The sequence below is a fragment of the Arvicanthis niloticus genome, chromosome 17, assembly GCF_011762505.2.
Source record: "Arvicanthis niloticus isolate mArvNil1 chromosome 17, mArvNil1.pat.X, whole genome shotgun sequence".
NCBI classification, from domain to species: domain Eukaryota; kingdom Metazoa; phylum Chordata; class Mammalia; order Rodentia; family Muridae; genus Arvicanthis; species Arvicanthis niloticus.
This window is the reverse complement of record NC_047674.1, coordinates 6,426,954-6,439,257: the sequence shown is the minus strand read 5'-3', so window position 1 is coordinate 6,439,257 and position 12,304 is coordinate 6,426,954. Positions and strand designations below refer to the sequence as shown.

At 36.1% G+C, this 12,304-nt stretch overlaps 1 pseudogene; it reads left to right on the top strand.

The window, feature by feature from the left end:
- The first annotated feature begins 2,603 nt into the window (after nt 1–2,603).
- LOC117722584 (BTB/POZ domain-containing protein 10 pseudogene) lies at nt 2,604–4,011 on the top strand (annotated as a pseudogene).
- Nucleotides 4,012–12,304: the final 8,293 nt, after the last annotated feature.

Below are 12,304 nucleotides of genomic sequence, written 5' to 3'. Positions count from 1 at the left end.
TTTCTCCACATTCTTGCCAATATGTTCTGTCACCTGAGGTTTTGATCTTAGCCCTTATGTTTGTTGCATTTTAAAATTATCCTAAATAGTTTGTAATCTCTTTCAAAAGGACTAGAAGTTAACATTGCATTTTTAAAAATTATTTTTATTGGATATTACATTTACATTTCAGATTTTATCCCCTAACACCCTTCCCCCCACCACCCAGGAACATTCTATCCCATCCCCCCTCCTCATGCTTCTATGAGAATGTGCCCCCACCTACCCCCCACTCCCACCTCCCCACCCTCAAATTCTCCCCCCCCCACTTGGTGTTCATCCTTCATGGGACCAAAAATCTTCTCTCCCACCTATGCCATCTTCCCCTTCATATACAGCTGGAGTCATGGGTCCCTCCCTATGTGCTCCCAGGCTGGTGGTTTAGACCTTGGGGAGCTCCGGTTGGTTGGTATTGTTGCTCTCCTCATGGGGCCACATACACTTTCTGCTCCTTCAGTCTTCTCTCCAACTTCTCCATTGGGAAACCCTTGATCAGATCAGTGGTTAGCTGTGAGCATTGGCCTCTGAATGTGTCAGCCTTTGGCAGACCTCTAAGGAAACAGCTATATCAGGCTCTTGTCAGTATGCACTTCCTGCCATCCACATCAGTGTTTTAATAATAACATACCTCCAATACCTTAAAAAGAGTTGATGCATAGTATGTTGTAACTTAACATAATCATAACTTATCAATATACATATATCTATAGTAATGTAAGATTTTTGACTAGCAGTTGTCCTATAGTATAAAGAAAATTTAATAATCTACATTTTATTCTTATCATTCCTGCATGATTCCTATGTCCACTCTTCTTCTTTGCATCCTGATACTCCTTTTTTCCCCAGAGCATATAAAAAAAAGGATAGAATAAAGACAAAGAAAGAATGAAATCCCTGAGTCTAACCTAATATATTTTGTTTCCTCTGTGTTCAATAAAGGGCCCTGCTTAACATTGCAAACTACATTTTACTTTTAGACTCCATTTTATGTTTAAATTGCCCTTAGATTAAACTCAGCTACTAGAAAAACCCCAATGTGTTCCAGAAAGTAAGACATTCTTAGTAGCAGCCACTCCACCCCCCTAGTGATAGCCAATTAGCTCTTAGGAAGAAAGTACCTAAAGTTTCAGGTATCCTAAAATAGATTGCTTGAGCTAAGAGCAATTGTTCTTACCAAGCTGAAATCATCAATAGCCCATAGAAACACACCTAGCTGCAGTTTTCAAATGTCAACTAATCATGTAACTGCTAAGCTGGAAAGCCCTTTACCCTGCAATAATTGTGATAAAAATGCACTGCTTCATCAGCTTCCACACCCATCCAGTGCTTTGGAGAGGTTGGAGGGTTTAAGCTCAAGCTCGAATAAAAACTTGTTGTTTCTATATGTGCGTTGGATTCCTGGTGGTTTTGGTGGTTTATGGGAACCCTGTGATCTGGGCATAACAACCAAGACCATAAGTAACTAGTAAACAACCCCACAAAATGATGACAATCCCATCAAACCACCAGAAATTACCCATCTTGCCTTTGGAAATGAGGACATTGTTTTCTTTTCTTGTTCTTTGTCCTATTGTTTAAAACCTAAGTTGTATTCTAATGTATACACGTGACAAAGCATCATCAGTTTCAATTTGTAAAGTCATCTCTAAAGTAGCCACTAACTCTGATAAATGTGTAATTTCAGGATTATCCTTTTTAGGGTTTAGGGCAAAAGACTATTGTAATTCTGAACATGCATTAACTGTATGATTAATGCGTGCACATATCTGGAATTTTCAAACTCTAATAAACACATAACTGATTTTATGACATTGTTCTAAATGTAGTATTCAATTCAAGACTTTATGGCTTTTTTTCTCTAATTGGTAACTACTTTTTGTTGTTTTTATCAGATCTTCATAGGGTTGTTCTGAAGATTCTTTATTCTGATTTAAAGGGGGGGGGAAGTGGAATTGCTTCAGGAAGTATAAAGCTTTCGTTTTTCAACACAAATAAGCTCCAGCGATCTGTAAAGCAACCGTGTATTGCGTTTGTCTATTTCTTAATACCAAACTTAAATTTGTTTATAATGCACATTTATGTCGTCTGCCCCACCTGGGGAATCTATCCCATATATAATCACCACACCCAGACACTATCGTGGATGCCAAGAAGTGCATTCTGGCAGGAGCCTGATATAGCAGTAATGGGTGGGTGGGGGAAAAACCTTATAGAAGCAGGGGGAGGGTGATAAAATGGGAGATTCCGGGGCAGAAACCGGGAAAGGGGATAATATTTCAAACATAAATACAGAAAATATCTAATAAGGCACAGCTGGTGGACTGGCCGCCTCACACCTAGCACGGAGGGATCCAGTTAAGTAGGCAGAGGAAGGGGAGCATCGCTCACTTCCATAGCTTTTCTTCTTGATCCTCAGGCCTCAGGGCAGACTAACCCAGTGCCCCACCCCCTTCCTGTCATCTTTGGGTCACCCCAGTGACAACCCTAAGAAGGCACATCACAATAGGGCAGTTATGGGTGCTATATGTGTGCTCTCAGAGCAGTGTGAGGAAACTTGAAGTAGGATGGCAGGACAGCCTCATCCCTGTGACAGTAACTCCAGTGATCCAGAGAATTGGGATCCAAAATTGCATAGTAGACCTCGTAATGTTTATAAACACTCAAGCACTTTCTCACATGTTGCTGAGGGAGGAGTTGCCACAGCAAAATGAGTCTGCACGGTGCTAGTGGGGGACATGAAAGATCAAGAGATAGACGAAGGTCAAGTGACAGATCACAAGATTCATCTCAGGAGAAAGAGAATCTCAGCTCACTCCTTGTATTCGAAATGTGACTTCACCAACAAGGCAGCATCATATTGAACAAGAAAAAGACCATAGTTGTTCTTGTCCAAGCAGTCCTCGTCCTCAAAGAGCACCCCCAAATGGCTCTATGAGCAGTGCTGGGAACAGTAGCAGGAACAGCAGTCAGTCAAGCTCAGATGGTAGCTGTAAGACATCTGGGGAGATGGTGTTTGTGTATGAGAATGCAAAAAAAGGGGCTGGGAATGTGAGGACATCGATAGTAGATTACACCAGATTTGTTGTGGATCCATACATTTTTACTGCACAGCCAGATACAGTGTTGGGCAGAATGTTTGGATCTGGCCGGGAACATAATTTCACACGTCCCAGTGAGAAGGGAGAATATGAGGTGGCAGAGGGAATTGGTTCTACTGTGTTTCGAGCTATTTTGGATTATTACAAGACAGGAATCATCTGCTGTCCTGATGACATATCTATCCCTGAACTGAGAGAAGCATGTGATTACCTTTGTATCTCTTTTGAATACAGTACAATTAAATGTAGAGATCTTAGTGCCCTTATGCATGAGTTATCAAATGATGGTGCTCGTAGACAATTTGAATTTTATTTGGAAGAAATGACCATCCCTCTTATAGTAGCAAGCACCCAGAGTGGGGAACGAGAGTGCCATGTCTTCGTGCTTGCAGATGATGTAGGTGATTGGGATGAGGAGAATCCACCACAGATGGGAGAGGAATATTCACAAATTATTTATAGCACAAAATTATATAGATTTCTCAAGTACATTAAAAACAGAGATGTGCCCAAATCAGTTTTGAAGGAGAGGGGTCTTAAGAAGATTAGATTGGGAATAGAAGGCTATCCTACTTACAAAGAAAAAGTAAAGGCAAGGCCAGCGGGCCATCCAGAAGTCATTTACAATTATGTCCAAAGGCCCTTCATTCGAATGTCCTGAGAGAGGGAGGAAGGAAAGAGTGGGCATGTAGACTTTCAATGTGTAAAGAGAAAATCGATTACCAACCGGGCAGCAGCTGCTGCAGACATTCCCCAGGACCGACTGGGAGTGGTGCACCCTACTCCACAGGTGCATGAGCTGGACATCCTTCCCAGCCACCCCGCCTGAGGCAACAATGACCTCGATCCTGATGCACAGAATCCAGTGCTGTGATGCTGTTGTTCCTGAAACCATAGCATGCTACTTTCCACAGTGACGCGGTACTCCTCATTCTGTACTGCGAGGCCACTTTTCTTCATTGTGAGATGCACATGTTTAGGATACTGCAGTGTAGGCTTTTTTTTTTTTTTTAAGACCAGAGGTAGCTGAGTGGTTTTTTTTTTTTTAATGAGTACAACTTTAGCATCCTGCTTCCAGTTCTATAAATGTATTTGTTTACATGTAGGTTTGTGAAATTGGTTCTTTGTAAGAGGATAGTCCTTTTTCACATATCTAGGTCTTTTCAGAAGTGGTGGGAATTTGGCAGCTGGGGTACTTTCAGTGTAGATTGATACTTATGCCCCAGGTAAGATGCAGAATATTACAGAGTTGCACGTTATAGATGGTGGTTAAATGGAGCTGTTGAAGCCATTTTAGAGCTGTGATGCACAGTATAACATAAATGCTTCTATCAGAGTATTCCTCAGTACAGTATGTATAGTTGGCCCACAACAAGCAAAAACATATTTATCTTGGCTTTATTTAAACAATTAGGATGAAACTTGATGCTTATAGCGTTGGTTCATTCATCTGCAGAGCCCTGCAGGCCTTTTAGGGTGAGTCACATGCAGGGAGGTGAACATCAAGAGGTGGTTACTGTCCAGTCTGACTTATCCTAAATCTGTTCATATATTTATTTACTAATGCTTTTTTCTTAAGTGTTATGGGATAGTAAAATGAACTGTTTGCTCATTTACTAAATGATTATAAACTCGAGTTTTTCATCAAAATAAAATTTCATTGTTTTAAAGAAAAAAAGAAAATATATAATTTAAAAAAGAAAAAACTAACTGAGAAAATGCTTAATGAATAAAATATATAAAAATGGTGTCCAATTGTTGACAATACTGAAAAAAACTGAAAAAGGAATATATATATATATATATATATATATATATATATATATATATATATATATTGTATGCTGATATGTGAAAAAAATCATATGGAATTCAGCTGCATTTTATGACTGTGTTTTCTAACACAGGAAATATTTTACTTTTTAATCTCTAATTCTTTACTTAAGGATTTTATTTTCTTATTTTCAAACCATTTTTCTATGATTCATTATACCAAGTTTCTTTTGTTTCTTTAGCACCTAAGCACATTTTCAAGCCTATTGTACCTGCTCAGAAAGTGTTCTCAGTCTGGGGCTGGCTTCCACTGCCAGCAGCTGTTCTCTGTGGCTCGGGCCAAGCCTTAAAAGGCTAATCTTCCAGACAGACAAGATCATCCAGACAGGAAGGGGCAGTCCTATCACTCTGTGAGCCATTCACCTTCTCAGTGTGACCTACTAGACTCTGCCACATTGGCTGGCTCAAGAAACTCTGCTGTACCTGCTATGAAAGCCTGGAGTTTCTTTTTGTGAAGCTCTAGCACCCAACAACTGAGCCAGCTGTTCACAGGCTCTATTCAAGTACCTGACAGCCAGATAAAAGCTTTGTTGCTGAGCAGGGCATCTAAAGGAGTCTTGTTAGGCCACTTTGTGGTTTCCTGCTCCCAACTGACTAGGAAATCACCTTCTACCTGGGACTTTTCAGGCTGTAAGCCTGGATTTTATGGCAGACGTTCTGTGCACCATTTGTAACCACTAGTTTTTCCACATGCACCCAAATTCTGAAATACTCACTGTGAGACTTAAGCCATAAGCTTGTGCTCATTACCTAACTAGTTCGTAACTTAACCCATGTATTCATTCCAATTCCTGCCATATGGCTAGTTATCTCTCCTCAGGTTCACATGACCATCTTCATCAATGTTCAGGGCAAATCACTTCTCTTGCCTGACTCTATCCCAGAAGCCTCTCTCCCTGCTCTCTGCCACCTCCTATTTCCTCCCTAAGCTAATAGGCCAACAGCTTTTTGATTGACAGGTGATGCTTCCATACAGTATACAAAAGATCCTCTCTACAATTAACAAGATTGACAACTCTTTAGCAAACTAACCAAACAGAATATAACACCCCAATCAGTATAAATTAGAAATCAAAAGGGAGAAAATAAAAGACCACTGAGAAAATTCAGAGAATAATACGCATATATTTTAAACATCTCTATTCTACAAAAGTCTTGTTTGGTTTAAAGATTCAACTCAACTTTACTAAGAATGTTTATCTGTTATTCTGTATTCAAAACTTATACTTCCTAACTAAAACTTACACCCCCGTATATCCAGTGACTGGTATCTTTGCACCACTCTGTTTCCCCACACTACTCAGGAATGGAAACTACATTTAATTCTGTCTCTACTTGAGTGAATTCTGATTCTTTATATTTTGGATACACATGATGAAATATACTACTATACATTTTTTTTTTTTAAGAAACAGTAAAACATTTTGCATCTTATTGCTGTGTGAGAGACTTGTGTAAACCAGCAAGGGGGATAATATTTGAAACGTAAATAAATAAAATAACCAATAAAAAATTTAAAACGTGAGAGATTTGTGTAGTTTTACATGGTTTATGAGTTACCATACACATGTATTTATCAACTACCAAATATAATTATATATGATTTATGATCAACTGTCAATACAATCTTCTGTTAACTGACATGCATCCATGCCTTGAATTTTGTTTATAATTATATATAACCCATCTTTTATCTATACTCATGAAAAATAAATATGTATGTATATGCTCTATTCTTTCAATTGTATATTCACTTTTGACTTTAAAATTATAAAAGATATTCAGTAGAAATCGTACTTCACCTTTTGAATTTTATTTTTTGAAGCATAACACATTGCAGGAAACTTCTTTAATATTATGGATTTATTATAAAGTAACTTCTTTTTAAATTGAAAATTAATAATTCAAAAATATACAAATAAGTAAGAAATTTTGAATGCTATAATGACACTAGAAATAGCCTATGGTTTTTTCTACTTAGTTTAATTAATAAAGGATGAAAAACAAGAGGGTAACTGATGTTTTAGAAAAAGAGAAAAATAGTTTGAATGATAGGTAAAAGTAATAAAAGATAAATAAATGTCAATATTAAAATTTTAATGTCGGATATGCCTTTAAAATCAATACAAAAGTAGATTCATAACTGCAATACAAAATAAAATGGGTACACATTCAAAACTCAAGCCCTGTCTCTCATAGCAAAACTTGTATAAGATATATATTAACCTTCTATCTAGGTTTTTTAAATTATGTTTAAATATTAGCATGTTTATTTAAGAGTTGTGGGAACTCAGACATAGATCCAGAAAAAATAAAAGTAACTGGCTCCCCAGAGACCAAGGCAATATTAAAAGAAGAACCCATCTGGTTGTAGACAAATACATTCTCTACTGAAGGAGGTGTGGTGTGATGTAGTGGGTGATCTTTAAGTCTCCAACCTGAATAGGACCAGTCAATGAAAACACAACTCAGTAAATATGAATGTATTCTGCAAGCCTAGATTGCATAGATACCCCTACACTACTCTGTTCCCCAGCTATGAGACCCTTATAACTTGAGGGTTTTCCAGATTGCATTTGTCCTTCTACCTCCTGCTTCCCAGTCATTCTCCTCTATCGTCCTCTGTAGTCTTCTCTCTCCTTTCTTCTCCCCAGTCGTCCTCTCTCCCTTCTCTCCCAAGTTGTTGTGTCATCATGTCTCCGTTGTCGTCTCTGTCATCTTCCTCATCCATTGTCTTCCTCTAGCCATCCTCCAGTTGTCCTCCTCACTGCTCTCTTCCCACCAACCATTATATCTCCACTTCCCCTTCCTCTGCCCAATCACTGGCTCCAGCCTTTATTTTACAAATTAAGATGGGCAGAAGGTTCACTAGAAATCACCTGTGTAATGACTCACACCTCCTCTGCAGGCCTTCAGAGAAAAGGGGGATTAGTGTCAAAATACAAGGTGAGGGCTATCCACAACAGTGTGAGATGACCGAGGTGATGGGATTTGACTATTTAAGATATTTTTACATGCTTCTTAGAAATGAAAGCATTTGGTAAAATACAACACTAATCATCAAACTGTTGACCAAAGCCTTTTTTTTAATATAAATTTATTTATTCTATGTATATGAGTACATTGTTGTTCTCTTCAGACACACCAGAAGAGGACACCAGACCTCACTACAGATGGTTGTGAGCCACCATGTGGTTGCTGGGAGTTGAACTCAGGACCTTTGGAAGAGCAGTCAGTGCTCTTAATCACTGAGCCATCTCTCCAGCCACACACCCCCAAAAGCCATTTTTAAATATGGTCTTTGCTAAGGCATTGTAAAAAAATCATAATTAGTAGGGGGCACAATCAGAGATTGATTTATAACACTGAGGAATGCATGAGATTATCAGGAGTTTCTCATAGATTACATTTGAATAAAATCTTTAAAATATTTTATGTCTTGTAAAATATAACAATAAATGTTCAATTATTTTAATATTCATATTCATAATAAAATATATCCTATATTTTACAAATTAATTTGTTATTTAAATTATTTTGGTACTATGTAAGTGCACATGTTTACATATATTATATGTACAAGATATTTGTGAGTGAATATATATGTGCCCATATACACTAAATATCATCAAATACTTTATATTTAATATCTTATTTTTTATTAAATTTATTAGATTTATATTTAAAAGTTTTGATTTTTGAAGTTATAAAATGCTTGTCACAGTAAGCAATAAACTATTATTAATTTTCTTTATATACCCCCTCTTATGTGTCCAATGGAAATATTGTGGATTTTCCAGTTGGACTGTTATTACAAGGTTACTTTTAAGAAGAAAAGCAAGATAGTCAAAGGCCAGGAGATGAACATGGAAAGGCCAGAGGAAAGAGAAAAGGAGGCATAATCATAGACAGAGACACTGAAAGAGATACAAAGAATTTACACTTCCCACATTACTGGAGTTGAAGAAAGAAAGACATAGAAGCCATGATCTAAAAAATGCATGTATATTGTATAGTGACAAAGTAGAGCAGAGCTCCCTGGAGACTCCTTGAGCAGCATTAACAGACTGCTGGCCTTCACATTTATGACCTATAGCTGAGAGATCATGAATATGCATTGATTTGAGCTGTTAGAAAGTAGTCATTTGTTACCTCAGAGAGGACACTGGTTCATGAAGGTCTATGTGCAATTAGTCAGCACTTGGAGTAATGGAGGACATCAGAGCAAATAGAAGAAAAAAGAAATTTGGACTGTGGTTTAGACAAATTGAATGAAACAACATCATTTAGTGATGTAAGATAATTTTACTGAATAAGGATAATACCTATTGCAGGACTTGGATATACGGGAAACACTTTTATTAAACTGTAGATGACACCTAGCTTCATAATGAGAATTGGTTTTTAGTTTTAACATTGTTATGGGTCATTAGAGAGCCGAGAGACAATAAATTGACAACTAACATAACAATCTGTAGAATAAGTCTGGGAAAACCAACAGCTTCAATGAACGTAGTATGACGTTGTAGTCAACTTTCAAGAAACTGGATAATAAAGATTGTTTTTAATTTAGTGTGTTAATTATTTAATTCTGCTGGAGAAATATGTAATATCTGTGTTCTTTTCTGTCCCTGCCTTTACCATCTGTTCCATAGACAACAATGAAAAATGTGCTATATTGCATTTTATATATTTGACTGTGAACATAGATTAGTTATAGCTTTGCCGAGCATGCAGTGGCCAGAAATGAATGTTTAAACATTATTTGAAATAAAACAAACCTAAGTCATAATAGGTGTTATTTTCTTAGTAGCAATGCCTGCCTCTATTGACTTGATGCCCCAACCATGAGTAGTACAGATCACACTGGACAGGGTAATGAGATGCATAGGTCACATTGCTGTCCTTTGTGATGTCAAACGTTGTATGGATTGGTGGTTAGTGTCTATGTAATAATCTCTATAAAGGCTTAAAAAATCATTAGCAAAATGGGAGCACATTCTTGGAGCTACAGATATTTATTTAGGTTGTTTTAAAAGCAATGGCCAATTGATTGGAGAACATTACAAAAATGTGAATTTCATTTTACATGCAATTGAAGGCTGATCTGGAAAATCAAAACCCTTAAGGAAAGTCTCAATCCAGAGTAATAAGATATATTTCCATGGACCTTAAAATTGGATGGCTTCTAGTTAATATATTCACCATGAATGGAGATATACCTCTTGCCATTTAAGCATTATTCATGGTTCTTCTGAACCAGAGAATTAAGAAACCTATTTCAGAACATTTGTATGAAAACAAGTTGGTAACTATTGTACAGCGTAACTTTATTGCCCATAATTTACTATTCTTCTGCTTATTACATCAAGGGAAACAGTACACTTTTATTCATATCTTAAGCATTACAATTTAGGAACATGTAGTTTGCACATAATTAAGCTATTGTTATTTTTAATACATTAGTTAATTACCATTTTAGTAATAAACTGATTGTAGCTTACTTATGTTTCTTTCCATGGGTAGAATTTCCAGGTAAATGATGAAGAAGAAAACATTAAGAATCTAGATAACTAAAAAGGAGAGGAATAATTCAGGAAAAAAACACCAAAATGACAGTATTATATAGGAAAGCACTGACACTTTGAGTATATGAAACAATAAAAATAACAACCTACAGAATTCTTTCTGTGGCAGTATTAGGGTCAATCAGATAGGAAATAAAAATGTGTAAGAGTTCAAAGCCACTCTCTGATAATTTAGAAAAAAAAATGTGTTACATTCCAACAAAATGGGGTTTATAACAAAGGACAGTAAGCTAAAGGAAAATGACCAACTTTCTTAAGTAATATAGAAGACATTCAGCTTCACATATCTCTAAACCTGTAAGAAAAAAAAATCTAACAAGAAAGGGTTATTAGAAGAAAGGAAAATAGATAAAGTCAAAGAGTGAATCTCTCTTTTATTTATGTTAATTACTTTTGTTCACACTGAGCCTCATTAGGTAGCCCAAGATGAACACAAGTTTATAACTCATGAGATTTTGCTGATTTACAGAAATATATTGATATATTACCCCAGCTGGCAGTTAATTTTAACCATTACAAACGATATAATTTTATAGTATATATTATGTTTCTTTGTAATATTAATTCAATGTGGAATGGGCAACTTAAATTGAACTGAGATTTCATTTTTATAGGAAGTTTTAATCAACGTATTCAAAAAATTATAGAGTAGAATGGTGATTACCTTTGGGGGAGGATCTGTGTTAGGAAAGATAAAATAAATAAAATTATAAAGGCAAAGTAAAGAAAATTATATTTACAAAGGATGTATGGTTTATAGCCTCTCCATTTTATTTATTTTATTCTATCAGGTTTTTTTCTCATTCTTTCCAGAATAATATTGATGTTTTAAATTCTACAAATGAAGGAGACATTAGTGTAATTCCAATTTTTATAAACTTATATCAACTATGGTCAACGTTGACTGAGTTTTTTGCCTTTAAGTTTTTATTTGGAATTGTATTCATTTGCTACTTTTGTTTTAAACTGAAAGAGTTTTAATTATGGATCTAGTGTTTGTGGCATTCGTTTTATGTATAGATGCTTGTCTCTTGTATTCAGCACATGTATGTACACATGTAAAATGTCACCAGAGGATGCTTAAATCACACTCCTTACTGATGATTTTGGAAATGCAACTTGATCTTTTCTGATATAAAATTCACTGTATCAGTTTATTAATATTTTAATTAATTCATTTACAAAGGATTAGCTTGAATTTTTAGAAACTGACTCCCAACTGTGGTACTGATGTTAATTTGTTTTTTTATTCTTTCATTCTGATAATTTTCCCTTGGTAAATAAAAACAATATGTATGGATCTAATATCAGTCTATGTGCTGATGATTTACAAATTTGTCTCTTTCCCAGAGTTCTACTCTGCATTCAATGTTTAAACACTTTCTAGGCACTTCTTCAATATTGCCTATGAGTCAGGTATTGAATATGAAATTCACTGGACCTATTGAATTTATCTTCTTAAAGATACATTATGTTGTTATTAATATGTCCCCCAGAACCTCCAGAGTCACTCTCAACTCTTCAATCAATTTTTACCACCTAGATGATTTTTACTAATTACTTCTTACTGCTTTACTCAAAACTTTTGTGGGTGGGTTGCTGTTCTCCCCCCTCCACTGGAAGTCCAGTTTGGCTACAATATGTGACAACTTTAGTGTCAATATCCAACACTACTAGGATTCTCAGCTTGGGTCACTCCACAGACTTCTGAGATCCTCATCTGTCCACTAACTTCCATTCTTTAGA